Source organism: Cetorhinus maximus, chromosome 14, assembly GCF_964194155.1.
Source record: "Cetorhinus maximus chromosome 14, sCetMax3.hap1.1, whole genome shotgun sequence".
In the NCBI taxonomy this organism is placed as follows: Eukaryota; Metazoa; Chordata; class Chondrichthyes; order Lamniformes; family Cetorhinidae; genus Cetorhinus; species Cetorhinus maximus.
The window spans coordinates 58,891,944-58,919,541 of record NC_135892.1 but is presented as its reverse complement, the minus strand read 5'-3'; the positions used below and the strand labels follow the sequence as shown (position 1 = coordinate 58,919,541).

Here is a 27,598-nt window from a genome sequence, read left to right as displayed (position 1 = left end):
GGCCATATTATAAACAAACCTTCCATCAAGCCACCAATTAAATTCCTGAAGTGGGACTTGAACCCAAAGCTTCTGGCCCAGAAGTAGGGATGCAACCACAGTACCACAAAACCTCTTTTCGAGATAAACTTACTAGATCCTTTTCCAAATCCCCAATAACTCTGATTATTTATTAAACACCTTTCTACCACTTGAAAACGATTTTTTCAATTATCATGCACAACATTCCTGCGTTGCTGGAGCATGATACTGTAACTGGCAACAGAGTGAACATGGACAGAGTGACTATCTTTCACACTAAGTAGCGAAGATTCTGCAAGGGCCAAAATCTATTCATCCACCTGGATCTCGAATTGGAAGTACAAAACTTTTCATTCCTGGACTTATTGATTAGGAAACTACAAATGCACCCTTTTAGCAAACATTTCCTCAAAAGGCAATGTTGTCTTTCTTCGTGAGCACAAATTTCACCATGAGAAGCTGTGAAATTTTAATTTGACGAATCTAATAATTTGTAGCTAAGACTAGAAAGAATCAAGGAAGTTGCCATTTTGTCATAAGACTAGAATTGGCTCATTAATAATCTTCTGGGATTGGAACCTGTCATCCCTGCCCAATCTTAGTTACATGTGATTCTACTCATTTCTACCTGGCTGGCCCTCTAGAATGGTTGAGTATTTCACTCAGCCCCATAAACATTCGCTACTCAGGCAACTAGAGAACAGTAATAAATGCAGTCTTGTCAGCGTCATCTATGTCATGTAACCAAATATTACAAGTTACTCCGGTCTGGCAATTGTGTACTGCACTTGAGGGAAAAAAAAGTGATTGTTGTACAAGTAAATCATATTTGCACTTGTCACCTCCATCTTTTGAGGTTGAAGAGGACAAATAGATTTTAGTCCATCCTGAAACCTATATTCTTAAAGGGGAAATGTTAAAGATGGTCAATCTGTTCATATAAGTGGCAGGAGATTGGCTGGCCTAAACCTATTTGAAAAATATACATTTTCTGTAGCTAGAAAACATATGTTTTACAGATTCCAAGTGCTAGAAAATAGTATCAGTGACAGACATTGTCCTTTCACATCACATTCTTTTGGAGTTGTTATATGTCCCTTTCCAATAGCTGTGTGCTCACATAACACACAAATGATCAGGCCCTGATCAATCCATCACTCATCTGCACAAAGCAGAACAGTGGTTAAGCAAGGGAAAGTGACTCAACCCACAACAACAATAACCTGTATTTATATAGCGTATTTAACACATTAAAACATTCCAAGACACATGACAAGAGTGTTATAAAGCAATATTTGACATCAAACCACAAAAGGTGATATTAGGACAGATAATAAAAACCTTGGTCAAAGAGGAAGTTTTGAAACAGTGTCTTAAAGTAGGAAAGTGAGGTAGAGAAGCAGAGAGGTATGGGGAGGGAATTCCAGAGCTTGGGGCCTAGAGAGCTGAAGGCACAGCCAGCAATGGTGGAGCAATTAATATTGGGGATGCTCAAAAGGCCAGAATTAAATGAGCGCAGATATCATGGAAGATTTTGGGGTTGGAGAAGTTCACAAAAAAAGAGAGGGGGTAGGTAATGGAGGGATTTTGTTATGATTTGACAGGTGGTAATTGCGGGCTGACCAAATCCCAAAAAGAAACTTGGTCAACCTATCACAGTGATTTTGCCATTTGTATTTATTATGAGAAGGTATGTGTACTGAAGTCAGAAGTAAAGATTCCATTGCCACTTTTGGAGATTTTAAATATTAAATTAAAAGATTTATTAATGAAAGAAAGAGAACTTAAACACACAAGATTACAGTTACACAATTAAATTTAGTCTTACAACGTTTCCTAAAAGATTTCTACTTAGCTAGACTCACAAATAAACACCCTTTTCCAGGCAACAATCCATATAGATTCTTAATCTATAAAACATCCAGTAATATTACCGCAAGGCACCCACTGTTGCTATTGGGGTATTATCTCACAGGGCTTCCTTCACCCTCTCACTCGACAATGGAAATCCAAGGCTTGTAATAAAACCTTGCTTTCTGGAACAACCAAATGCTTCTCTGGGGTGGCTAGAGGCTGCTTCCTTCACAGGCCTGTCTTCTCACAGCACACTCTTCAAGATTTCAGATGGCCACACACCTCATACAGCTTTCAATCCTTCCATAATTGTGTTTTTTTCTCTTTCATCTTTAAACCCATAGTTCTTAACTTTCTTTGGAAGTTACCTTTTCCAAGATATAAAAATCTTCCATGTTGTTTTTATGGCCATTACTTTCGGGAAAAATAAACTTAATAACTTTGCTTTATTCATTTATGATCTTTGCCAGCTATAAAGCTTCCTTTTATGTCTCTTAAAAATTCAACAGCTAAAAATTCAAATCCCTATTTATATCCTAATGCAAATTCCTATTCATGTTGTATCTGCTTGTATCCCATCTTAGCTTGTCCATTTCCATTTCAAAATACTTGCTTTTACACCTAACTCTTTGATTATTTAAACCTTGCAGTCTGTCTTCTGTTTAATTAAATTAGTCTCTCTCACACACACACACACACATCCCCCACAAGCCTGCTTCACAGTATCCCACAGTAATATTGGAAAAACTGATATTTTCTTTACAATTTGAAAACAAGTATGACAATTTTTAAATTGAGATTGGCTTGACTGGGAGTCAGTGTAGGTCAGTGAGCACAAAGGTGATGGGTGAACAAGACTTGGTGCAAGTAAGGACACAGGCAGCAGTTTTGCATGACCACAGATTTAAAGAAAGTAGAATGTGGGAGGGTGGTCTGGATTGCATGGAAATCTAGAGGTAATAAGGGCATTTTTTTATATAAGGGCATTTGTTGCCCATCGCCTATTGCCCTTGAGAAAGTGGTGATGAGCTGCCTTCTTGAACTGCTGCAGTCCCCGTGATGTAACCCGCAGTGCTGTTAGGGAGGGAGTGTCAGGATTTTGACCCAGCGACAGTGAAGGAGCGGCGATATTTTTCCAAGTCAGGGTGATGAGTGGCTTGGAGGGGAAGTTTCAGGTGGTGGTGTTCCCATGTATCTGCTGCCTTTGTCCTTCTAAATGGTAGTGGTCATGGGTTTGGAAGGTGCTGCCTAAGGAGCCTGGTTGAGGGTTTCAGCTGGCATATGGACTGAGACGGGGTGGAGTCGGGCAATGTTACAGATATGGAGATAGGCTGTTTTAATGATGGCATAGATATGTAATCAGAAACTCAGCTTGGGGTCAAATGTGACACCAAGGTTGTGAGCAGTTTGGTTCCAGGGACAGGGATAGACGGTAGTTGGGGAACAGAGTTTTAGTGGGGTCCAAGAACAATGGCTATAATCTTTCCAATATTTAATTGGAGGAAATTTATGTTCATCCAGTACTGGATAAGTAGTCTGATAATTTAATGACAGTGGAGGAGTTGAGGGATGTAGCAGTGAGATAGAGCTGGGGGTTGTCAGTGTACGTGTGAAAATTAATGCAGTGTCTTTGAATGATGTCACTGAGGGGCAGCATGTAGATGAGAAATATGAGGGGGAGCCAAGGATAGATCCTTGGAGGACGCCAGAGGTAATGATGCAGAAGTGGGAATAGAAACCACTGCAGGTTATACACTGGCTATGATTAGATAGATACAAATAGAACCAAATGAGTGCAGTCACTTCCAGCTGCACAATGATGAGGAGACATTGGAGGAGAATGGTATGGTCAACTGTGTTAGAGGTTGCAGATTGAGAAGGATGATGATGGATAGGTCCCCTTTTCCACGATAACATAGGTTGCCATTCATGACTTTGATTGGAGCACTTTTGGTACTGTGGTCGGAATGAAACCTAACTGGAGGGATTCAGAAATGGAGTTCCAGGAAAGATGGGCTGATTTGGGAGATGAAAATGCATTCGAGGACTTTGGAGAGAAAAGGCAGAGAAAGGCGATAGTTTGCAAGGACAGTGGGACAATGGGTTTTTTTGAGGAGTGATGATGGAAGTTTTGAAGGAGAAAGGGATAATATCTGAAGAGATATTAACAGTATCAGCTAACATGGGGACCAGGGAGTGAAGTTGATGGGCAGCAGTTTGATGTGAACAGGATCAAGGTAGCAAGAGGTAGGTCTCATAGAAAAAATGTACAGAGAGGACATGAGGGGAGATAGGTGAGAAACTAGTGAAAGATACTAATGTAGTGCAAGGGTGGGGGGAACTTTAGAGGAAGTTTAGGCCAGTGGGCTAGGGGAAAGGAGGAAAATAGCAGAGGCAGCTAATCAGATGGTCTCAATTTTAGGTCATATAAGCCCATAAGCTCCTCTCACTATTGGAAGTGAGGGTGGAGGAGACAGGGAGGAGTAGTTTAAGAAGATGGTTTTCAGTCGGGGTTACTGTTGCGTTCCAGGATGAAATAGCAAGCAGTTTTAGCAGACAATAGCAGAATCCGATAGTGCTTTATATGGACCAACAAATATGGCAGTGAATGGCTAAGCCTGTTGTCTGCCATGGACCAGAGATGAGGGCCGTACTGGGGAAATGACCAAGGTGAGAGACAGTCATGATTTTAGTGGGGACTCTGGCTGGGATTTTCTGGCCTCGTCATGGCAGGACCTGCCACGGTAGATGCTGCAGCCCAGCCAAAGTCCATTTATACTCGGTGGGACCGGACAATCCTGGCGGCAGGCAGGGCTGGAAACTTCAGCCCTATGACACCAAAGGTGCAGGTGAGGGCTGCTTCACGATTGGTGGCCATGCCTTCAGCTGTTTAGGCCCTAAGCTCTGGAATTCCCTCTCTAAACCTTCCTGCTTCTCTCTTTCTTTCTTTAAGGCGATCCTCAAAATCTAAATCTGACCAAGATTTTGGTCATTTGCACTAATATTGTCTTATGTGACTTGGTGTCAAATTTTGTTTACAATGTTCCTGTGTTAGGATCTTTTATTACATTAAAGGTACTATATGGGTACAAGTGGCTGTTGCTTTAATAGGTGAATAAGGAGATAGTTTTTTTTTCCATGGAGGAGGAGGAGCACAGGAGGAGGGTAGGGTTGGAACATGGAAGAAGATGTGGGTGGAGAGTTCTACAAGGAAATGGTCAGTGGTGGCCTGATCTGTGATGCATACAATGGATGTTGCAAGGCCACAGGAGATTATAAAATCATGGGAATGGCTGTGAATAATCTTTGGAGAGTTTACGTGGAGGGTGTTATGGCACAGCAAATGGCAAATGCTGAACTGTTCAAAGCTGAGGGAAACTTGAAACAACTGCCAGAACTATATTACAATTTGTATTTATTTTGAGATGCGTGCCTTGAATTCAGTAGTAATAAGACTGAAGCATGATAAGGCTGCCATTTTTTCATTAAAACATTATCCTTAAGGTAACAGCATTCTGGAATTCATTCTGCCTCTGTTTCTGAGTGAGCTGTCTGATATAACTGTTTTATTTGTGAATCCTTTTTCTGTATCTTCACTAACTGCCTTGAGTTAAAGACTTCAGCTGCACTGTCCTCTGTTTTTTCCTCCTTTCCAATGTTATCAAACACAGTGACAACTATAAGATAAAAACAAAAAGCTAAAAGCTACTGCGGATGCTGGAAATCCAAAACAAAATAAAAACAGAATTACCTGGAAAAACTCAGCAAGTCTGGCAGCATCGGTGGAGAAGAAATCAGTCAACGTTTCGAGCCCTCATGGCCCTTCAGCAGAACTGAAGCATAGTTTCAACAAGGGAGAAATATAAATTGGTTTAAGGTGGGTGGGGGGGAAGAGACACAATGTGTCTCTTCCCCCCCACCCACCTTAAACCAATTTATATTTCTCCCTTGTTGAAACTATGCTTCAGTTCTGCTGAAGGGCCATGAGGGCTCGAAACGTTGACTGATTTCTTCTCCACCGATGCTGCCAGACAGTGACAACTAATTGGACTTCCATACCTCTCCCTGCCTTTGAACTTCCTGTTCTTCTTGTTTCAACCTATGAGCCTGTGATCTTGTTATCACACAATCTGGAAACAATCCAGGATGCTCTCTCTGCAACACTTCTGTTGAAAACACTTCTGCAGGCTGCTCAACTACCATAGGCATCACCCACATTAGTGACCCAGCTATATCATTATCCAGAATAAATTGAACACCTGCAATCGGCAATTTTTCCACTACTCCAACAATCGCTTTGTCTGTTTTCCACTTACTCCCTAAATTTACCTTCCACAATGGAATAGGTTTAGCATTTCCATGAACCCCACTTATTATCAGCTGCTCCTGCAACACTCCCTAAATATCACTATCCCACAACATTAAGGATTGACTAGCCCCTGTGTCTTTTAAAATCTGAACATCTTTACCTACTCCATTCTGTACACATGGAAAGGCTTTCCCCTCACACACAAAATCTTTAAATATTTCTGTAACGTTCTCCTCAGAATTCCCTTGGATAAATTGTGAACGCATTCCCGCTTCTTTACCTATCACTGATTCTCCGTTTTATCTGTACACAAACCATTAGTTTTTCCTGTGCCTGAACCTCAGAACCCACAGTACTTTTATTTCCAGAACTTTTCTGCACCCCAATAATCCCAACAGATCTTCCCTGCAATTTCTAACACACAGGCTTTGTGTCCAATTTTATTACAATGAAAATACATCAATTTTCGAATGTCACTTCTACCCTCAGCACCTTCCTTTTTATTCTGAAAAAACTTCCTGCGAATTTCTACCTACGCCTTCTCTTCCCTGACTACCCACCTTCCTTTCACCTTCTCTGATTTAAAAGGGTGATGACAAAAAACGCTTAGCTCTATGAACTAACTCATAATCATCAGCTATCTCTGCTGCATCTCTTACCTTTTCAACCCTCTGTTCCTCCACGAGTTCTCACTATCAAAGGAATTGAATCTTTAAATTCTTCCAAAAGAATTACCTCTCTAAGAGCTGCATATGTCATCTCTATCTTTAATGCCTGTATCCACCCGTCAAAATTACTTTGTTTTACTCTTTCAAACTCAATATAAGTTTGCCCAGATAAAAGCAAAAAACTGCGGATGCTGGAAATCCAAAACAAAAATAAAAATACCTGGAAAAACTCAGCAGGTTTGGCAGCATCTGCGAAGAGGAACTGTTGTAGTCATACGGACTCGAAACGTTAACTGTGTTCCTCTCCGCAGATGCTGCCAGATCTGCTGAGTTTTTCCAGGTATTTTTATTTTTGTTTATAAGTTTGCCCAGGCTGTTTTCTCATATTCCTAAATTTCTGCCTGTGTGCCTCAAGAACCAACTCATATGCATTCAAAATAGCCTTTTTTACACGTCATAGTTCACCGACATTTCTTCTGACAATGAAGCATAAACCTCGGATAAAAGCAAAAAACTGCAGATGCTGGAAATCCAAAACAAAAACAAAAATACCTGAAAAAATTCAGCAGGTCTGACAGCATCTGCGGAGAGGAACACAGTTAACGTTTCGATTCCGTATGACTCTTCAATAGAACTAAGGAAAAATAGAAAAGAGGTGAAATAATAAGCTGGTCTGGGGGGACAGGTAGAGCTGGATAGAGGGCCAGTGATAGGTGGAGATAACCAAAAGATGTCATAGACAAAAGGACAAATAGGTATTGAAGATGGTGATATTATCTAAGGAATGTGATAATAGGTGACATTAAGGGTAGAAAGCAGGACGAGCAAGGTACAGATAGCCCTAGCGGGGGTGGGGGGAAGGGATCGAAATAGGCTAAAAGGTAGAGATAAAACAATGGATGGAAATAAATTTAAAAATAATGGAAATAGGTGGGAAAAGAAAAATCTATATAAACTATTGGAAAAAAGGGGGATCAGAAAGGGGGTGGGGATGGAGGAGAGAGTTCATGATCTAAAGTTGTTGAACTCAATATTCAGTCTGGAAGGCTGTAAATTGCCTAGTCAGAAGTTGAGGTGCTGTTCCTCCAGTTTGCGTTGAGCTTCACTGGAACAATGCAGCAGGCCAAGGATGGACATGTGGGCATGAGAGCAGGGTGGAGTGTTGAAATGGCAAGCGACAGGGAGGTCTGGGTCATGCTTGCGGACAGACCAAAAGTGTTCCGCAAAGCGGTCACCCAGTCTGTGTTTGGTCTCTCCAATGTAGAGGAAACCGCATTGGGAGCAACAAATGCAATAGACTAAATTGAGGGAAGTGCAAGTAAAATGCTGCTTCACTTGAAAGGCGTGTTTGGGCCCTTGGACAGTGAGGAGAGGGGAAGTAAAGGGGCAGGTGTTGCCCCTTCTGCGGTTGCATGGGAAGGTGCCGTGGGAGGGGGTTGAGGTGTAGGGGGTGATGGAGGAGTGGACCTGGGTGTCCTGGAGGGAACGATCCCTGCGGAATGCCGCCGGGGGGGGTGAAGGGAAGATGTGTTTGGTGGTGGCATCATGCTGGAGTTGGCGGAAATGGCGGAGGATGATCCTTTGAATGCGGAGGCTGGTGGGGTGATAAGTGAGGACAAGGGGGACCCTATCATGGTTCTGGGAGGGAGAGGAAGGTGTGAGGGCGGATGCGTGGGAGATGGGCCGGACACGGTTGAGGGCCCTGTCAACGACCATGGGTGGAAAACCTCATATGTTCTACCCACCATCCTGGATTGTAACAACAATGTCCAGTTTTCCTGTAGCCATTTCATCTGTTTAGCTATCTTCTCAAATGAAATAAAGAATGCTTAAACATCTCTTTGCTCAAACTTTGGAAGAGCTTGTACAAATTTAAACATCTCCCCACTGGGTCCTGATCTGGAAATAAGTCTTTCCTTACCTCTTAGTGTCTCTTTTTTAACTGCCAGCATTTTAAGCTGGAATTCTTTGTCTCTCTCTTTTACTCTTTCCTGTCTTTCTGCCAGTTCCCTTTGAAATGCCCTTTCTCTTTCGTTTTCCTTTTCAGCTGCCTTTAGCTCAATTTTTTTCATTTGCAACTGAATTTGAGCCCATTCCAGTGAACCACTCCTTGGGGAATTCGGTCTCTCAGGTATTCCTTCCAATTTCAAATGCTGTGCTATAACTTCAATTAAGTCTGCTTTCCCTACTCCTGCAGGTAACCCTAATTGTAACTTATCTGCCAATTCCATTAACTAAGCTTTATTTGCCTTTTGTAAACCAACCAAAGTTATAACTTCAACTCCCAGACAAGTCTTAGCAACTGCCAAAGCCATAGTGCAATTTCACCCCTTAAAAAAAACCTCAACCCAACCCCTGAATTCAAAGTGCTTCTTGTGTTCATAACCTTAAGATTCACCAACTCCAGACCAATCCAGAAATTTCAAATATATCCCACGAGGAGTCCCCAGTTTTGTTACGGCACAGCAATGGTAAATGCTGAGCTGTTCAAATCCCAGAGGGAAACCTGAAACAACTGCCACAACTATTTTACAATTCGTATTTATTTCGAGATGCGTGCCTTGAATTCCGTAGTAATAAGACCACCAGGTCTTATAGGTTTCTTACAAAACTAAGTTAAACCTTTATTAATAAAATAATGATCTTAAGCACATACATAGGTTTACAAATCACTGCCATGGTAACTCCCAGTTATACTTCTGTTAAGGCATGAATCCCAAAAAATTAACATACAAGTTCAACAGGTAATAGGGAAGGCAAATGGAATGTTGGCTTTTATTTCAAAGGGAGCGGAGTATAAAAATAGGGAAGTCTTGCTAAAACTATACAAGGCACACACCTAGAATACTGTGAACAGTTTTGGTCCCCTTATCTAAGGAAAGATATACTGGCATTGGAGGCAGTCCAGAGAAAGTTCATTAGGATGATTCTGGGTATAGAGGGATTTTCTTATGAGGAGAGGTTGAGCAGGTTGGGCCAGTATTCATTGGAGTTTTAGAAGAATGAGAGGAGAACTAATTGAAACATATAAGATTCTTAGGGGGCTTGACAGGGTAGATGCTGAGAGGTTGTTTCCCCTTGTGGGAGAGTCTTGGACCAGAGGGCATAATCTCAAAGTAAGGGATTGACCATTTAAAACAGAGATTAGGAAGAATTTCTTCACTGAAGGTAGTTAATCTGTGGAATTCTTTACCGCAGAGAGCTGTAGAAGCTGGGTCGCTAAGTATATTCAAGCGGAGATAGACAGATTTCTAATCAGTAAGGGAATCAAGGTATTGGGGCAAAGGCAGGAAAGTGGAGTTGAGAATTATCAGATCAGCCATGATGTCATTGAATGGCGGAGCAGACTCAATGGGCTGAATGGCAGGAAAGTGGAGTTGAGAATTATCAGATCAGCCATGATGTCATTGAATGGCGGAGCAGACTCAATGGGCTGAATGGCCTGTCAGTGCTAACCCTCTGAAGGAAAAATTCACCTAGTGCCACTCCCCTGTCACCCTGCAAATTTTTCCTTATCAGATGATACAATTCCCTTTGGAAATCCTCAATTGATCCTGCATTCACCACTCTCAAGCAGTACATTCCAGATCCCAATCACTCGCTGCGTGAAAAAGTTTTCCTCATGTCACCATTGTTTCTTTTGCCAATTACCTCAGATCTGTGCCCTCTGATCTTTTCAATGGGGACAGTTTCCCTCTTATCTACTCTGTAGACACTTAATGATTGTGAATACCTCTATCAAACCTCCTCTTCTCCAAGGAGCAAAGTCCTGACTTCCCCAATCTTTCTACGTAACTGAAGTTCCTCATCCCTGGAACCCATTTCTTGTCAATCTTTTCTGCACTCGCTCTAGTGTCTTCACACCCTTTCTGAACTGTGGTTCCCCGACCTAGTCACAGCTGAATCAATGTTTTACACAGGTTGTATCTTCCTTGCTTTTACTCTACACGCCTGTTGATAAAGCCCAGGATGCCATGAGCTTTTTAATCGCTCATATTAATGATGTTTTCCTTCTAAGATTTCCTCCATTCGATTCAACTGAGTTTTAACTTCTCCACATCATACTGACCGAAGCCGTCATTTTGCAAGAAACCTGCCCCACATGAGGTAAAAGCGAGTGGCTGCGACCAGGCCCGCGGGAAGCGCTTTAGCTGCGGCCGCTTCACCCGCGAGCCGTGGCGGTTTGTTTATCCCTCCGCCACAGTGCCGGCCGGACGCCATCACTCGGAAGCAGATCCCGCGAGGTACTAAGCACTGCATCCTCCAGTCTTGTCGGAGGCGGGGGCAAGTATACGGTTGTTAGATGGGATGGAGTGAGGTGACGCTGGATGTTGTTCCCGCCTCCCCGGCCCGGCCCTCTCCTCCCCCGCCTGCCTCCTGTGTCAGCGCCCACTCAAATCAGTGCCTCTGCTTTTGCTCCACGGTGCGGATTTTCCCAGCCTCGGCTCTCGCTTCCGCAGCTCCACATTACTCGCTTCTCTCTGGGTAAAGGTATGTATTCTTCACCGGGCAAGGACGATGAACAGGGAAATAGGTCGCACCAACAGCCCTCATTTAATATTTAATTAGGCAGATAATTTCGATTGTATGGAGCAAAGACATCGTTTCTGATTCATTTAAAATATATGAATCTGAAGGTGAAGTGGAGAGAAGCCCGAAGTGGGAATAACCGCGGTATGTGACGATTCTCTGTGGCTCTGATGCTGTTAACCGGAGCAGATGGATTTGTTTAACATTTAAGCAACCCCAGTCTGGGTTCGAAGATTTGTTTACTTCCTTTTTTTGGTCTGGGATTTGTAGATGGTATTTTGTTCAAGTTTGAGTCCTGTGAAAGCCAATCATTTATTTTTTTCTCCACGTTAATCTAACGGTACAGATGCAAATAGGCGTGGCCGTGCGGATCTCGGGCTGCAACCAGAACAAGAGCTGTTGAATGCGCGAAAATCTAAGCGCTTTGGTTTTAATGCTGATTGCTGCTGTCAGATAAATACGGTTTCGGTCGAGAATCTGAACTGTTTTGTATTTTGCTGTAATCTTGTTTTTTTTTAATATCTCTTTTTAAAAAAATGAAAGCTCTTGCAGATCTGATTTTTTCGTAAATTACCTTTGATTCTTAATTTCCCGTTTAGACAGTTAACAGTAACATTAAAGGTAAGTAGCAGTGTAAAGCGTGGAAAGTTGCGCATTTTGTCATAGTGAATTGGTAATGGGGTGGGAGTGGTGGTTAACGCGATGCTTTATTATGAATCGCAATGCTGCAACCGAATGCGGTGCTTGTGTCCAGCTTGCAGCTGCATTCGATATTAATCTTCACTGTACAGATAAATTGGCTGGGGTGGGGTTAGGTGCAGTGTGGGCAATTAAAATGTATGGATTTGCAATTGGAAAACGAGTGTGAGATGACACTTAGAGAATGCAGAGTTAATTATCCTGTTGATTGTACAGTACTCAATCCTCCATTTCCAATGGCGTACACACAGGGGCGGTAAAGACATCCTGGTTTTTTGCATCCCAGCCCTTTGCCCAATAATCAAGATAAACCGTACAGTCCACCTAATTAACACTTTAAAGGTATATAATACAATTTGCATGTGTGATTTGACCCACCAAGAAGCCCTTCCACGGTTCTAGGAGATTGTTGGATCACGGAAATCTAGGTATTGAATAAACTATTGAATCATAATCTTCATATGATTTTGATTCTTTGGATCTAAAGGCTCATAATCTAGATTAGGTTTTGGGCGGCTTCAGGTCAGCAGCCCATACAAAAGAATTGAGCTTTATTTAATTGCTCTGCTGAATTGCACTGTACAAAGGAACATCCGAATTAATGTTGTAATTGTTAACCTATACCCCTCACTGACCGATTAGTTACTTGACGTGTAGTTCACATGAAATAAGCGAGGCTAAAACTGGAATTGTAAATTTTTAAAAACCCTTCAGTGGCCTTGAGCGCCATGCCTCATTACATAAGGCCAACGTCAAATTCAATGACAATGTTTCTACCCACTATTTCCTCTCCAGACCAACGTTATTGCTGAAAATACACTGACTGCCCTGAACATAATTGTTTTCTGCTTGACATGCATCACCCCTGGTGCCCACTATATTTCCTTGCTATTACATCAGACTAAATATATTCCTAAATTGTTCTCTATCAACAGGAATGTAATGATAGTTCATTGGAAATTTCTTGGTCATCCCATATTGCCTTAAGATATTATCAGTTAAAACGTGTATGGTATGCCCTGCAATAAGATAACATGATATTAAGTGTACTATTTCTTCTGTGCAAATCCCTATCCAACTGGAGATTCAATTCTGCCCTGTGGCACCTCCCCCTACCCCCTTCTGTGTATTGATCTGATATCTTTATATTGATGGATTTCTTTTGACCATCAGATTTACTATGCAGTTATTCAGCACTCTTCTGGATATCATGTTTCTCAAGCTACTTTTGAATGCATCACCAAAGTTATAGTGATTCAGTAACTATGCCTAAATAACATTGTGATATCTGATGACCACTGTTTTAAGAGATTTGTGGATGAAGTATTGATGAAGATGTCAGTTTGGTAAATAGACCTGTCATCTGATTTGATTGCAGCTTTGTTACAGTTTAATAGGACAAATTAGCTTAATGTGCACTGTCTTAATTGGCTATGATTTTATTTGGAAATGGACAATATGATTCTAAGCACTATTACAACCAACAAAGTTGAATTTTACTTAATAAAATTATTGACAATTACTTTGATATATTTAAAATTTTGAATTTAGTGCTGCAAAACCTTTTGTTTTTTTTAAGTTGAGTAACAAAGGAAGTAAGACTACAGTCCAACTTTTCATATCTTGTAATTTTCATTCATGTAGGAGTGGAAATATTTCTCCTGTGCACAATTATCCGAGCATTAGACACAGCACTCTGATCGGAGAATGCTGCTGGTTGGAATGTATTTCAAGGACATAACATTGGGTTTGAGGTGACATGGATAAACTGCTGAAGCTTTACTCGTGTTTAGTGGTGTCATCTCAATTTTTATGTATTGTTGCTACTTTGCAACACATTCCCATATATTACATAATATGTTTCTAAATGTCTGCTTAGTTGCACTAAGTAATTATGCAACAGGAAAATTGATATACTCCCCTCCTGCTCCAGTATTGATTCCATTGAAAGTTTAGTGCATCAAAACTCGATAGTATCAATCTTCATAACTTCTGCTGAGTGAAGGAGATTCATGTCATCATGCATTTGAATATGCAGTTTTGGCAAGATTTGAAAAAAAAATCATAATGATATATCAGATTCTTCATTAGTCCACCGAAAGCAATCTGATTACATCATTTTGTTAATTGTGTGGTATATTACCATAAATGGATGATTAAACATTATTTTTAAAAAAACACCGAAATAATAATAATTTCATGCATGCAGCGTTGGTATTAGATGCTGTCAGGTTGTCAGGTTAAATGCAACGTGGCTAGATCTAAGCTCTCTCCATTCTACTTCAACTTCTGTGCCTTAAATTGAACGCCTCTTATTGCATTAGTGCGGCATTTTGATTTCCCAAAGCAGTTATTCCTAATACTTCCTGAAAGACATGCTCAATTATAAGTTGCTTAGTGTGAGCTTGGAGGTAGTTTCACAGTGTGGAATAGGAACTGGATTAAGACTTATTTCTTAATAAAGACAAAAGATTTTTGTAATTGATAAAAGCTGTTTATCATACTTAAAAAAAATGCCTGAATTGACAAGTGTATTCCAATCTCCACAGTTCCCTGACCAGTTTAATTCTGTTATCTTTAAGTCCCTGCTTAATGATAATTAAATATTTCAACCCTTAAGATAAAGAAACCCAGGTCTGTAATTGACCCAAGCATTCAGAATGTAGAGCAAACTACACTTGGTCCCTTTCTCGGGACTTGGGCCTACATTTTAGCAGCATAATAATATATTGTGCAGTATAACCAAGATATAATGTCACTGTCCTTTATAAAATATGCATCCAGTGAGCAATTCCACTGGAGATTAAACCATGTATATGATGTCTTGCATCAGGAACACATCTGTCGTAGTTCAATAGTTCATTGTCAAAAATATAAAAAAACTAAAAGAAATATGTACTGGCTTTTCCCTGATCTAGAGCTGGAAATTTACAAAGTCATCTGTAAAATTCCTTCACTGGATGCTAGGTAAATTTCCATCTCGGAATCTATTTAGATTAGCAGATTAACACAACAGCACTGCAGATCACAGACTACCTGCCTCTATCTCGAAGCCTGAAACTTTATAGGGATTTTACAATTTGTCGGTTCATTCATGAACAACAATCATAGTTTTTAGCCTGAAGATATGTTTACTACTATATTTTGTGGCCTTAAAGGAAGACCACACTGACTTGTCAACAGAGTGAATCATTGTGCATTACATGATAACATTAGAATCCTGAGAAAACAGTTTATCATTCAATTTACGATGACCAGCACCACAGGAGATTCACCAGTACTTTATATGAAAAACAGTACAGCAGTACATAAAAAAGTCCATCCATTACAAATGTTTTTAAATCTTAAAATGCTGGCGACTTTCAAACTGCAATCAGAAACTAGCTAGCACGTTCTAATCTGTGAAGTTTCAACCAGCAAGTAAACTGAGTGACCTGAAGCTGCATTTAGTTTTAGCAATTAAGACTTTCTGGTAGGCCAGTTCAAACTAACACAAAAGCAAATTTACACTAACAAAACTTAAACTTCATCTTTAGAATATATTCAGGATTTGATAATGGGATTTTTTTTTTGCCAGTTTGATTTTGAGACTTATTTTAGAAACCTTACATTCACTTGAATCAAGGATACAAGCTGACTCGGGTTTGATGTATAAGCCATTGTGATCATGATTATGTGAATGAGCATTTGGTTTTCAAGTTTTCATTGTGTATTTTAGATTTTCATCTTCTTTAGTTCTGTGGAGTTCTGATGCAATTCCTTGAAAAATTGGTCACATGTTTCTACTGGAAATATGCAAGTTTATAAACAGTAATGGGGGTTCAAAGAGGGGCAGAAAATTCCAGAGCAGCGTGGAATTATAAATGCAAAGCATAATTTTATATTTATTTTCATACATTTGCATGTCCTTTCTGTCCAAGGTTAGATAAAAGTAAAAAGGTAAATTTTGGTTTTGTACTGCTATTAATTAATATTATCATGTTGAGATGTTGGAGCATTTTACAAATTCTGGTGGATAAGAAGAAAAAGACTTCTTTACATTGAGTATCTTATTAAGTCTTTCAAAGATTCAAAAGCAATCTTTTTGAAAATGTAGTGATTCTTGTATAGGATAGTACAACAGGCATCTTGCACAAAGCAAGGTCTTACATACAACAATGAGGTGAGTCGCCACTTAATCTGTTTTTGCTGGTTTTGGATAAGGGAGGATTTCTTATAGTGCCATGACATCTTTATCATCCACCTGAACCAGTTGTGTACAGTGGTCAGATGGGGCCTCAGTTTAGGGTGAACCTGCAACAATCAATGCTCTCTGATGTATTGGAGTGTTAGCCTAGATTGTGTACCCAAGCCTTGCGAGAGAGCAACATATCACAAAATGTTTACAGATGAGAGCGATTTGCCGTATTTTAACTTGTCCGTTCTAAAGAAACCTATACTCCCCTTTTTGTTACATCTGGTTGCTTCTTATATCGTTCCAGAGTTTTCATCTACTCAGAAGTCCATTCCAAGTGTTGGCAGTGACTAGTTTGAAACCGTGTTCCCCTTGTCCTACTCCCATAGTAAATGGTAAGAAAAGAGTTAATCTGGAATACTTTAAAATAAACTGTCTATAATATCACCTCTCAGATGCCTCCTTTCCAGACAGAAAAATGTCTCTCTAGTATTTCCTTACAGCTCAGATTCATGACACTAAGGGTCAGCCTCATGGCTCTTTGCACTTTGCTGCATCCAGTGCTTGAACTTCTCCCTTGTTTCTTGATGACCAGAAACAGATACAATGCTCTAGATGTGGTCTGATCGGAGCAATGTATGATTTGATCATGATTTCCTCTGATTTGTGTTCTACCATTTTGCCTATTTACTTTCAACGTTCTGCTGACATTGTTGATTGCCTTATTGGCTGGATATGTTGAGTGTTCAGTCATCTAAGACTCCTTGATCTATTTTTATTTCACCCACAGTTATTTCAGCAACAGAAAAGTATGCTACCCATTTTTCCTTTCTATGAACAATACTTTTCACTTGTCTGCATTAAATTTCATCTGTCGTTCAGTCCACTCATGTATTTTGCTTAGTGATCAAGTCAACCTGGGTTGTCATTTCCTCAAAGAAATCCAGGAAGTTGGTCAGATAGAATCTTCTGCTAAAGTCAACTTGTCCTCTATTAATTAGGTTACTTTACAGATCGTCAAGTTTATTTCTGATTATTAATTACATTATTTTTTACAAGGAATTGAAGAAAGTCTAATGTGTCTAGTTGCCAATGTCTGTTTTGTCACTCTTTCAAATAGACCATTGCAATTTACTGTTAGCCACCCTTCACATATCCTTCCCCCACTTTGTGTCTACTGACTTCCTCATACTGAATGTCAGTGCCTCACAAATCTCCTTTGTTATTTTAAGTTTTAATTTATTTTAAGTTCTTTTAGCTTGTCTTCTATCTCACTTATATTGAATCTTGAATTATGCCATGATACATTTGTTGGGACGGTCTTCCCTTTAGCAGTAATAATTTAGAATATTACGTTATCTTGTTCTCTTGCTTAATTTCAAGCTCATTTAAATCTTTTAATGTCCATCTGTCTTCCCTGAAAAGCCTCTTGCTAGTGTAGTACAGGAAGAAGATGAACTCCAGAGATGAGGTAAGAGTGACTGCCCTCGACATTAAGGCAGCATTTGACTGAGTATGGCATCGAGGAGCCCTAGCAAAACTGAAGTCAATGGGAATTGGGGGGTAAAAAACTCCACTGGCTGGAGTCATACCCAGCACAAAGGAAGATGGTTGTGGTTCTTGATTGGTAAGGGGATCAAAGGTTATGTGGAGAAGGCGGGAGATTGGGGTTGAGAAACTTATCAGCCATGATTGAATGCGGAGCAGACTCAATGGGCTGAATGATCTAATTTCTGCTCCTATGTCTTATGGTCTTATGGTTATTGGAAGTCAATCATCTCAGTCCCAAGACATCGCTCTTCTCAGGGTAATGTCCTAGACCCAGCCATCTTCAGCTGCTTCATCAGTGACCTTCCCCCTATCACAAGGTCAGAAGTGGGGATGTTTGCTGATGATTTCACATTGTTCAATGCCAACTCCTCAAATACTGAAGCATTTCATGACCATATGCAGCAAGACCTGGACTACATTCAGGCTTGGGCTGATAAGGAGCAAGTAACATTACAGGCAATGGCCATCTCCAATGAGAGAGAATCCAACCATCTCCCCTTGACATTCAATGGCATTACTATCGCTGAATCCCCCACTATCAACACTCTCGAGGTTACCATTGACCAGAGTCTGAACTGAACCAATTTCCTTTTTAATACATTCATCGGGTGTGGGTGTCGCTGGCTAGGCCAGCATTTATTGCCCATCCCTAATATCCTTGTTCACAGGACATTTTAAGAGTCAACCACATAGCTGTGGATCTGGAGTCACATGTAGGCTAGACCAGGTAAGGCTTCCCCAGAGGACATTAGTGAACCAGATGGGTTTTTATGACAATTGGCAATGGTTTCATGGTCATCATTAGATTTTTAATTACAGATTTTTTAAATATTGAATTCAAGTTCCACCATCTGCCATGGTGGGATTCGAACCCGGGCCCCCAGAGCATTATCCTGGGTGTCTGGACTACTAGTCCAGCGACAATCATCCAGCTAAATATTGTGGCTACAAGGGCAGGTCAGAGGTTGGGAATTCTGTGGTGAGTAACTCGCCTCCTGACTCCCCAACGCCTGTCCACCATCTACAAGGCTCAAGTCAGGAGTGTGATGGAATACTCTCCACATTCCTGGACTAGTGCAGCTCCATAAACAATCAAGTGTTTTAACACTATCCAGGACAAAGCAGCCTGCTGATTGATAGCCCATGTACGACCCTAAACATTGACCCGCCCTACCACTGATGCACAGTGTCAACAGTGCGTGCCATATACAGGATGCAATGCTGCCATTCACCAAGGCTCCTTCGATAGCACCTTCCAAACCCGTGACCTTTACCATCTAGAAGGAAAAGGGCAGCAGATGCATGGGAACACCACCCCCACTTGTAAATTTCCCTCCAAGCTACACACCATCCAGTCTTGGAGCTTTCATTCCTTCGCTGTCGCTGGGTAAAAATCCACTGTGGGTGTACCTGTATGGACTGCAAGAAGGGGCAAGAATTAAGGGCAACAAATGCTGGCCTAGCCACATACTGTGAAATAATAAAAAAATTAACTTAAATGTATTAGATGAATGTATATTGCTTGTCAAGCTGGCAATGATTTTAGCTTGAAAGAAGAACACGTTCTGTATATACTGTACATAGTTAATAGTTTAATTTGACCTGAGGAGATGATTACATGAACTCTAGAATACAAGCTACAGCATCCTTGAATAAAACTCCTTATGGCAGTTAAAAGTTGAAGAAATATACTTCCAGAAATATGGTACTGTGTTGTGCTGTTGGAAGCTATAAGTTTCGGTTCTGAAGAAACTAGGGTTCGGATGTCCCTGTAACTGACCTGTGCTCTGTGCTGCTAACCAGCATCTCCTAATGATTACTTAAAAGTAGTGTATGTGTTTGCAAATGTATGGGATAAGAAGTTTTGGCTACAATTCATCAGTAGTCTGAGGCCCAATAGAATGTGGAGGAAATAACCTTCAAACTAAGGACATAATGTGCAGAACTTTATTAAATGCAGTGTTGTAACTCAACATATTATAGTAACAATATGCTACATGAATAACTGCATTTATGTCAGTTCATTTTGGGATACTATTTAATATCTAAATTTGCCTCTGTGACTATTGACGAACCTGTGCTTCACCCTAGTATTACATAGATTAAAACAGTCTCCAAACACAAGTTGGAAGGGCAAAATCTATAATATTGGTGAGTGTCTTTCACAGTTCAGTTGGATATAAGATGAGCATTTCACCCGTGTACCGTTAAACTGTACTTAGTTCCTCATGACAGCACTGAAATAGTTTAATTACGCATATTTATAAATGTTTTGTTTCAGATACAAAAAAATCAGCAAAAGCATGGGAGCTCTTTATTTAACGATTTCAATATGTATGTTAAAAGCTGCCCGATTTTCATATTGTATTCTGCCGATAATTTCATTATGGAACCGCATGTTGTTTCACCTGCATTCATGAATTTATTATTATTTATTATAGTTCATGTGTTATGTTCTATTATCATGATCTGTATTAGAGTTAGAGGTAATGTTGTCCTTATGAAAATTGTACCATTAATTTATTACTAAAATATATTGATCTTACTAAAACCATATGGACAGCAGTACAGTCCTTGCTGGATGTTTGAAAGGAAAATATGATTCTACTTTGCAGTAACTTGGTTAATAGTTTAAATTTGTGAACAAAATGTGTTATCCTACTTTTTAAACTTACAATCTTGGCATTAGACAGAGAATATTTTATTTTATGCATTTAGTTGCATTTTAAACTAAATTATGAATCCTTGATAACAGATGAAGTAGAATGTTGTCATCATGTGAAATAATTTTGATTTTACTTGTTAATATTTTAAGTGTGTTATAAAGCTGGGTTTTAGTATTCTGCCAAATGTATGCCATGAAACCAGACCAATCCTTAATTCTCTCCTTTAACTCCTTACCAAAGAACAGTCTAGAGTTCTACCTTAAACAATAAATCAAAGAATGAACGAAGCCTGATTTGGCTCAACAAATCATTGTAAACTATTCAGAAATTAATTTACTAAACCCGAATTGGATTACCCTCAAGCTGATGAACGAGTGAATTAACTCTTTCTTGCCAAATCATTAAGCATAAAGCTAGGCTACAAGTCTACTGAACACAATTGGATACAAATCACAGCTTGAAGTTAAAACTGGACATGCAAATTGGACACACACAAGTGTAAACAGATTCATCTGGCAGTTGAGTAGCAAATTACTGCAAAGAGTTGCTTGACTAAATGAGTGGTAAAGGTTACACAGGCAGTTCAGTCTGTCACTATAAATCAGTAATGATGATGCTAGGAGTCTTGTTGCGCAGTGGTAGCATCCCTACCTCTGGGCCAGAAGCTCTGGGTTGAAAGTCTTATGCTAGGACTTGTTGGCTACGGAAGGAGTGTTCATGACACGGCTCAATAGGTTGATAATCAGCTGAGAATCCTTCCACAGTCTCCTGACTATTCCCCAAAATGGGAACAAAATTGTGTATAAAGATGCGCTTAAAGGAAAAAGTGATGATGTTTGAGTAAAATGAGCAGGTTCAGGTATGACACTGTTGGACGAAGAGCAGGGGAGTTCTCTTAGTGCCTTGACCAACATTTATCTCTCAAGCAACCGCATCAAGACAGATTTCCAGGCATTTATTACGAACTGTTTGCAGATTCTTCTATGCAAATTAGCTACCATGTTTCTACATTCTAACAGCTAATACGCTTAAAAGCGATTCATTAACTGAGGACATGAAAGGTATTAAATAAATGCAAATTATTTCCTTCGCTACCAAACATACTCAGACTCTCATTCTGAAAAAAAACACTTGTAATGTAGCCATTAGTTTGTAGATTATACGTGTCATTAAAGAAAGAAAATAAAATGTAAATACTGCCAGAAGAACAGTAACAAAAGTAACACCCTCTGATCTGACCATATCCCTGAATTAATGATTTGAAAAATGACATTTAAGTGGTTGCCTTTCAGTTGGCAGTTTATATTTAGTTATTTCTTGAGTCAAAAACAGTAGTATTTTATGGGTTGTAGGTCTTTTCAGAGCAGACCATTTGAAGTTTAAAGATCATTCAATGTTTTTACCACCCCATGCCCAATTTCCTTCACTCCTCGAAGGTGCTGCCTTAAAGTAGGGAATGGTTCCATGGTGCCAAATGCCTTCTAATAGTTTTCTCGTAGCATTATGAGAACATTGCTGTCAAGAAACTAAATTGATCATATCTGGGAATCTTGTGCACTGTGCAGTTCAGTGTCGTATCATTCAACGCATTCACTCGTAAAACTATTGAAGAAACTAGTATTTAAAGCACATTTTTCATATGAATTTTACTTTGATATATATAATTATCTTGTGCAATTTCATATTTTTTTCCAAGGTATTTTTTCTTTTGGCATCAGCTAGCCTTGTATCCATTCTCTCCCATAGTACAGTACTGTATGTCCCAGCTAGCTAACTGAGCAGCTGCTAATTTGGATTTCTACTGCATTTGCAGCTGTTACGAATTGAAATGATTTGCGTAAATGTGCCTGTGCTGGAGAGTGAAAATATATATCTCCCATTTCTGTATCCCTCGCCAGTGCCTTGCAGTATTTTTCAACATTGAGGGTGATATATAAATGCAAGCTGTTAATAATTTTAGTTCACTTAAAACCATTCAAATTTCAAACATGTAAACCATCTGATTATAATTCCCACTGGATTCTGTGTCCTATTCAACATCGGCTATGAATAGGACTGTTAATTTGATACTATCGTAGGAACTACTGCTTTCAGAGGCAGGATATTGTGTGAATTCTGAAGAGATTGAATTTGCTTCAAGCTTATTGTTTCAGATTGAATTCAACCTGTGGTGCAAATGAAATTAAAGTATTGACGAAACTGAATAATTTGTAACACCAGGGATATTTGTATCCTAAACAAAAACAGAAACAGAAATACCTGGAAAAACTCAGCAGGTCTGGCAGCATCGGCGGAGAAGAGCACAGCTGACATTTCGAGTCCTCATGACCTTTCATTTCTGTTTCTGTTTTTGTTTTGGATTTCCAGCATCTGCAGTTTTTTGTTTTTATATTTGTATCCTACTTGATTTTGGTTTTCTGTGGGTGCATTACTTAGAAATATATTGGGCAGAATTTAATCCAGGCGACAAGGGTCTCGCCTGTCAACTGGAGAACCAGCGAGCGTCTGCATTGCCTCCTTTGGGGAATGCCTGCTGTATTAAGTGCCAATCAGGCACTTAAGTGGCCAGCAGCAAGCCTCCTCTGGGATGAAGGATCTTGGGGTGGCAAACCCATCCCCTGAGAGCTGCCAGCCAATCAGCAGGATGAAATCCTTAAGTGAGCAGTAACTGCTCACTTAAGACCCTCAATTGGCATTGAGAGGGGAAGGCTGGCCACAAGCCTTCCGACCCCTGAGTTAATCGGCGCTGAAGTGGGAAGCTGGCTGTTCCCCCATCCTCTTGATTTAATGACCCTCCCCCCCCCCCCTTTCCAAACTTGCCTCAGGGGAGGACATTAAATTCCACCCCTTGTGTCTAAAATCTCTTTTTGTCTAACGTTTATGAGGATATGGCTAAATTGGACATTCTCAGAAAGACAATATATAAATTCTGAACTATTGAGGAGATTGTAGTAATGCATTCTCGTGTGCTGACCATAACATGTTGTACCTGCCAAGGTATTTCAGATTCAGAGATTGCTAAATGCTTTTCAGTCACATCTGCCTCTCAGTGGTGGTTTATTCCTCCAACGTGGGAAGTGATAAATGCCTTTTGGTGAAGGGAATAACAAGTACTGCACTTATAGTTTTTGAGCTGAATGGTGATCTGGGGCATAGGGCTTGAAAGTGGCTTCTGCTGCCAAAAACATTTTAACTTTAAAACAAATATCATGATACATTTTTATTTAATTTGTTTCCGAAATGATATCGTTTGTAAAATATAACATTTTATGACTAGCTGTTTTCTGCAGCAACAATGTTGCAAACAGTTGAGAACTTGATGTGTAAACTGGAAACCAAGATTTTTTTTTGCAATCCAGATTTCACTTGGACATCCAATCAATAAATATTTTTACACTTAAGTTCTGTGACTGATGCTTCCTCCACAAATGACATGGCATTGGTAACATATTAATATTTTCCATGATCACTTTATTAAGAGGAAGAATCCTTTTCCAGTCCATGTTCTATCCCATCATGAACTGAACTCTATCATTTGATAAATGTACAAAATAATAGGGCTGAAGTTTAACTACCACCTGGTTTTCCTCAGGAAATCACACTGACAAGTTAATTTTCCACCTGCCTGCAGCCGAAGTAGATCATTTTAAGTGTGGCCTTTCTTAAACCAATAGGCTGCCCAGCAGACTATGCCGATGGTGAGACTGGTAGCGTCTGTGCAGAGAGAAACAGAGTTAACGTTTTGCCCTTGAAATATCACAGACCTGAAAAGTTGACCATGCATCTCCACAGATGCTGCTGGACCGGCTGTATTTCAATCTTTTTCTGTTTTTATTTCAGGTTTCCAGCATCCGCCATATTTTGCTTTTGTAGGTAGAGATTGTCAGCTAGGGCCATTTCGTGGGGGGCCAGGTTTATAGCTTAAGAGGCCCAAGCTTTCCTTGTGGGGGAGCCTGGAGCAGTGCCCATGGTCTAATTCGTGAACTGCTCATTTCAGCTACTTATTGTATAATTGGATCTTTTATGGCATTTCTCAGTATGTTGCACAATGTGGCATCTCTTACTTACATGATTGCTGTTTTCTCACCTTTTCTCTTCCCTTTTAGGTGAAAGGTGGCAGGAAGAGAGTTCATCCATTTATAAAACTATGTGTAGACTATAGTTTGTGTATTAAAAAATTGTTAGTTTACCAGTTTATTGGTGGAAAAATGGTGAAAGTACAGGCTCTGATGGGGAGATGGCCTGATGAGCATTGGGAGAGAAGCTAGATGCATGATTTGTGAGTGAGCAAGGGCATTGGAAAGGTCTGAGTGGGAGCATTGGCCATCACATTCAGCACAGGGGATTAAGGAAGCAATCAGCTAATTAGTCTGAATTCTGTGGTATTCAAATAGCTATGTATAAACGACATAGACATGGGAAAGTTGTTGACATGGGAATATGAAATGAACAATTATGTGCGCTGTGCCAAAACTTGTAGTATATTATCAGGAAATCGCCAGTTGTTTTGCTCACAAATTGAAGCAAATGTTCTCTCAACTGTTTCATTAATCTTTGTTGCTTCTTTCTCTCTGTCTCCCTCCCTCCCTCTCCTTTGTGTTCCTCTACGTCTGTGCTGTTTTGCTTCTCCATATCATTCCCTATTGATGATATGCAGAAGGTGGAACGATACTGAGGACTGTAGATCATATTCTACCAATGGTAGGTACATAACTCCATTTGGGTGGGTAAGGGAACCAGTGGCAATCCAAGAGGGTATTTTCTAATTGTGGGTGTGAGATACTGGCCATGGGAGTTATCCAGGCAGGGCCAAGTGCTTGAAGGTCACAAGTGGGAATGGGTCCATGTAGGGGTGGTGACCAATCTGGAGACAAGGCAGTATGCTGATGATAAGTGGTGGGAGGAGAGGGATCTGCTCAGTGCTTCCACCTTACTCCTACCCACCAACCCCTCACTGATATTGTACTCCAATATTTTCTCACTAACGTGCTGATATCACCGTATATGCTTTTCACTACCCCTCACTGATTTCACATGCCGCCCTTTCTAACCACTACCTCACCCTATACATCCTAGCATACTCTGTTGCCTATAGTGTCCTCCCGCAATTCTCTGGTACTTCCTGTTTGCCTCTCCTCCAGCCTCATCACATTCCTTAATCCTTTCTGTTTCCATCTCCTGATCTCACTGCTTCATCTATGCCTCTTGCACTACCCTCTCATCCTCATTTCTCTCGTCATTCCCTATTTACTATCCTTATTTCCCTCTCTCTCTTCCTAATTCACTCATTTTCCCCATGTCTGTACTAGACTGATGGCAAAACATATTTTACAGCACTAGATCAAGTATAAGTAAAACAAATAAGACTGTAAATGCATTAAAAATGCATGTGCATGCACGCGCACACATTGCTGGTTTTCCAGTTTAGTGTTGGGAAGCCAGAGAATTCATAGCTGATTAACAGGGCACTTGAAAAGAAATGGGGAAAGAGGCCAAGTGAGGGTATCACTTACAGTTACAAGGCGTAGTGTCTGAGTCTTGTGGTGGAGGCAAGGGGAATGTAGTGTAACTTGACCCCTGAGCACCACAATGAGGGGGGTGGGTGGTGGAATGGGCAGGCTTGTGCAAGTGGCTTTGGCATTCACCGAAATGTAATTAGTAATATTTAAAGTTACAATATCTGTAAATTTAAATAAATTTCAAATAAAGCTAAACTGTTGGAAAATAATCAATGTTTAATTACATTGAAATAAAAAACTTAACTGGGTGCAGGTGGCTGGAAGTGCAGCAATGCCATCTAATGTTGAGAAAACTGAAAGACCAAGTGTAATGCTCATACTTGCTTAACAGTTAAAAGCAATATCTAGCTGCGACAGAATTATAACATAGGAAGAAAATTTGATGATCAGGAAATGCCAGCTAGAAATAAGACATTTTATATGTTATAAATAGATACTTCATTGATTCTTGTATCTTGTATCATTCCTGTCATCATCTTTTGTTCACTCATGCCGCCATAATCTTGGATTAATCATGAGAAATGCCACAGGAGATAAATTGGGGGTTAGAAGAGAGTTTATATCTACGTCTGTGGGTGTAGAGAGAGAAAGAAAGCTATGTATTATTTCAGCAGATGTCCCTTGACGTTGTTCATGATGAGTTGGAACATTTGGTATTTTATAACAATAAGGGGCTTATGTCATGTAGTGCACAATGAATTGAAGGCCAGTGGTTCACTGTAGTTGAATAAGTCTGTTTTTGTTGTAAGATTTCTGGCTTTTTGAGTATTTTGGGGATTGAATTCTGTGATTGTTTATCTCTCTGAAAATTGTAACTCAGTGGTCTTGTTTTTACTTGTATTCATAAATAAGTGACTTTTTAAATATATTCCTTTACCTCTGAATATATTTTAAAAGCAGAGGACAAACGTACAGATGGTATGCATGATGATGGAGGTTGTACCTAATGTTCAGCAGAACTGGTGTGTGGGGAATGGGGGAGTGGCAATAGAGTTTAACAGCACTGTGGTAATAGTTTGAGGCTTGGCAGCCTTGGGGTGGAGTTGCTGCAGTTTGGCAACACTGTGGAGTAGAAGCTTGGGATTTAGCACAGCTGGGGCTTTGTTCAGTGGGGATTCCTGGGGTCTGTCAGAAATGGAAGGGGAGAAGGACAAAGGCCTTAACAGCATTGGTGTGAAATCTTGGGCCTGGCACTGCTGATTTATAAACTGTAATAGCTCTTTAAAAACATTGATTAAATGGTTTTGTAACTGATTCCTGAAAAAATATTGTTTTTCTGCATAAGATATTACAGTTACACAAGTATAGAAGGTGCTGCCCTCTGTTTCCACTTCTCTGGAGCAGTTAATAGAAACATTACTTGATATAATATAACATACTTTATTTATTTTGAACCGAAAATCCCATATCTCGCAGAAGGGGTAGGAGCAGGTGGGACTTGTGACAAATATTCTACGTACATCGTCAGTCTTCCTATCAATGGTAAGCATTCCCAAACTTACTCCAAAAACACTATTTACTTTATAACTATTTTTAAGAATAAAGCCCTAACAATTAAATGATTTATGTTGCTCATGTTAATGTAGTATACAAAAGAAAGACATTGC

General features: G+C 40.0%; 1 protein-coding gene across 3 annotated transcripts in view; it reads left to right on the top strand.

The window, feature by feature from the left end:
- The first annotated feature begins 11,099 nt into the window (after positions 1 to 11,099).
- Positions 11,100 to 27,598, top strand: part of sptbn1 (spectrin, beta, non-erythrocytic 1) — a 278,283-nt gene continuing 261,784 nt past the window's right edge. For 2 of the 3 annotated variants that reach the window (XM_078556981.1, XM_078556983.1), the window contains exon 1: positions 11,100 to 11,343. The gene's annotated coding sequence lies outside the window, so the exon portion shown is untranslated. Of the gene's footprint in view, positions 11,344 to 16,562; positions 16,651 to 27,598 lie in introns of all 3 variants that reach the window. The other variant, XM_078556982.1, reaches the window with a different exon arrangement.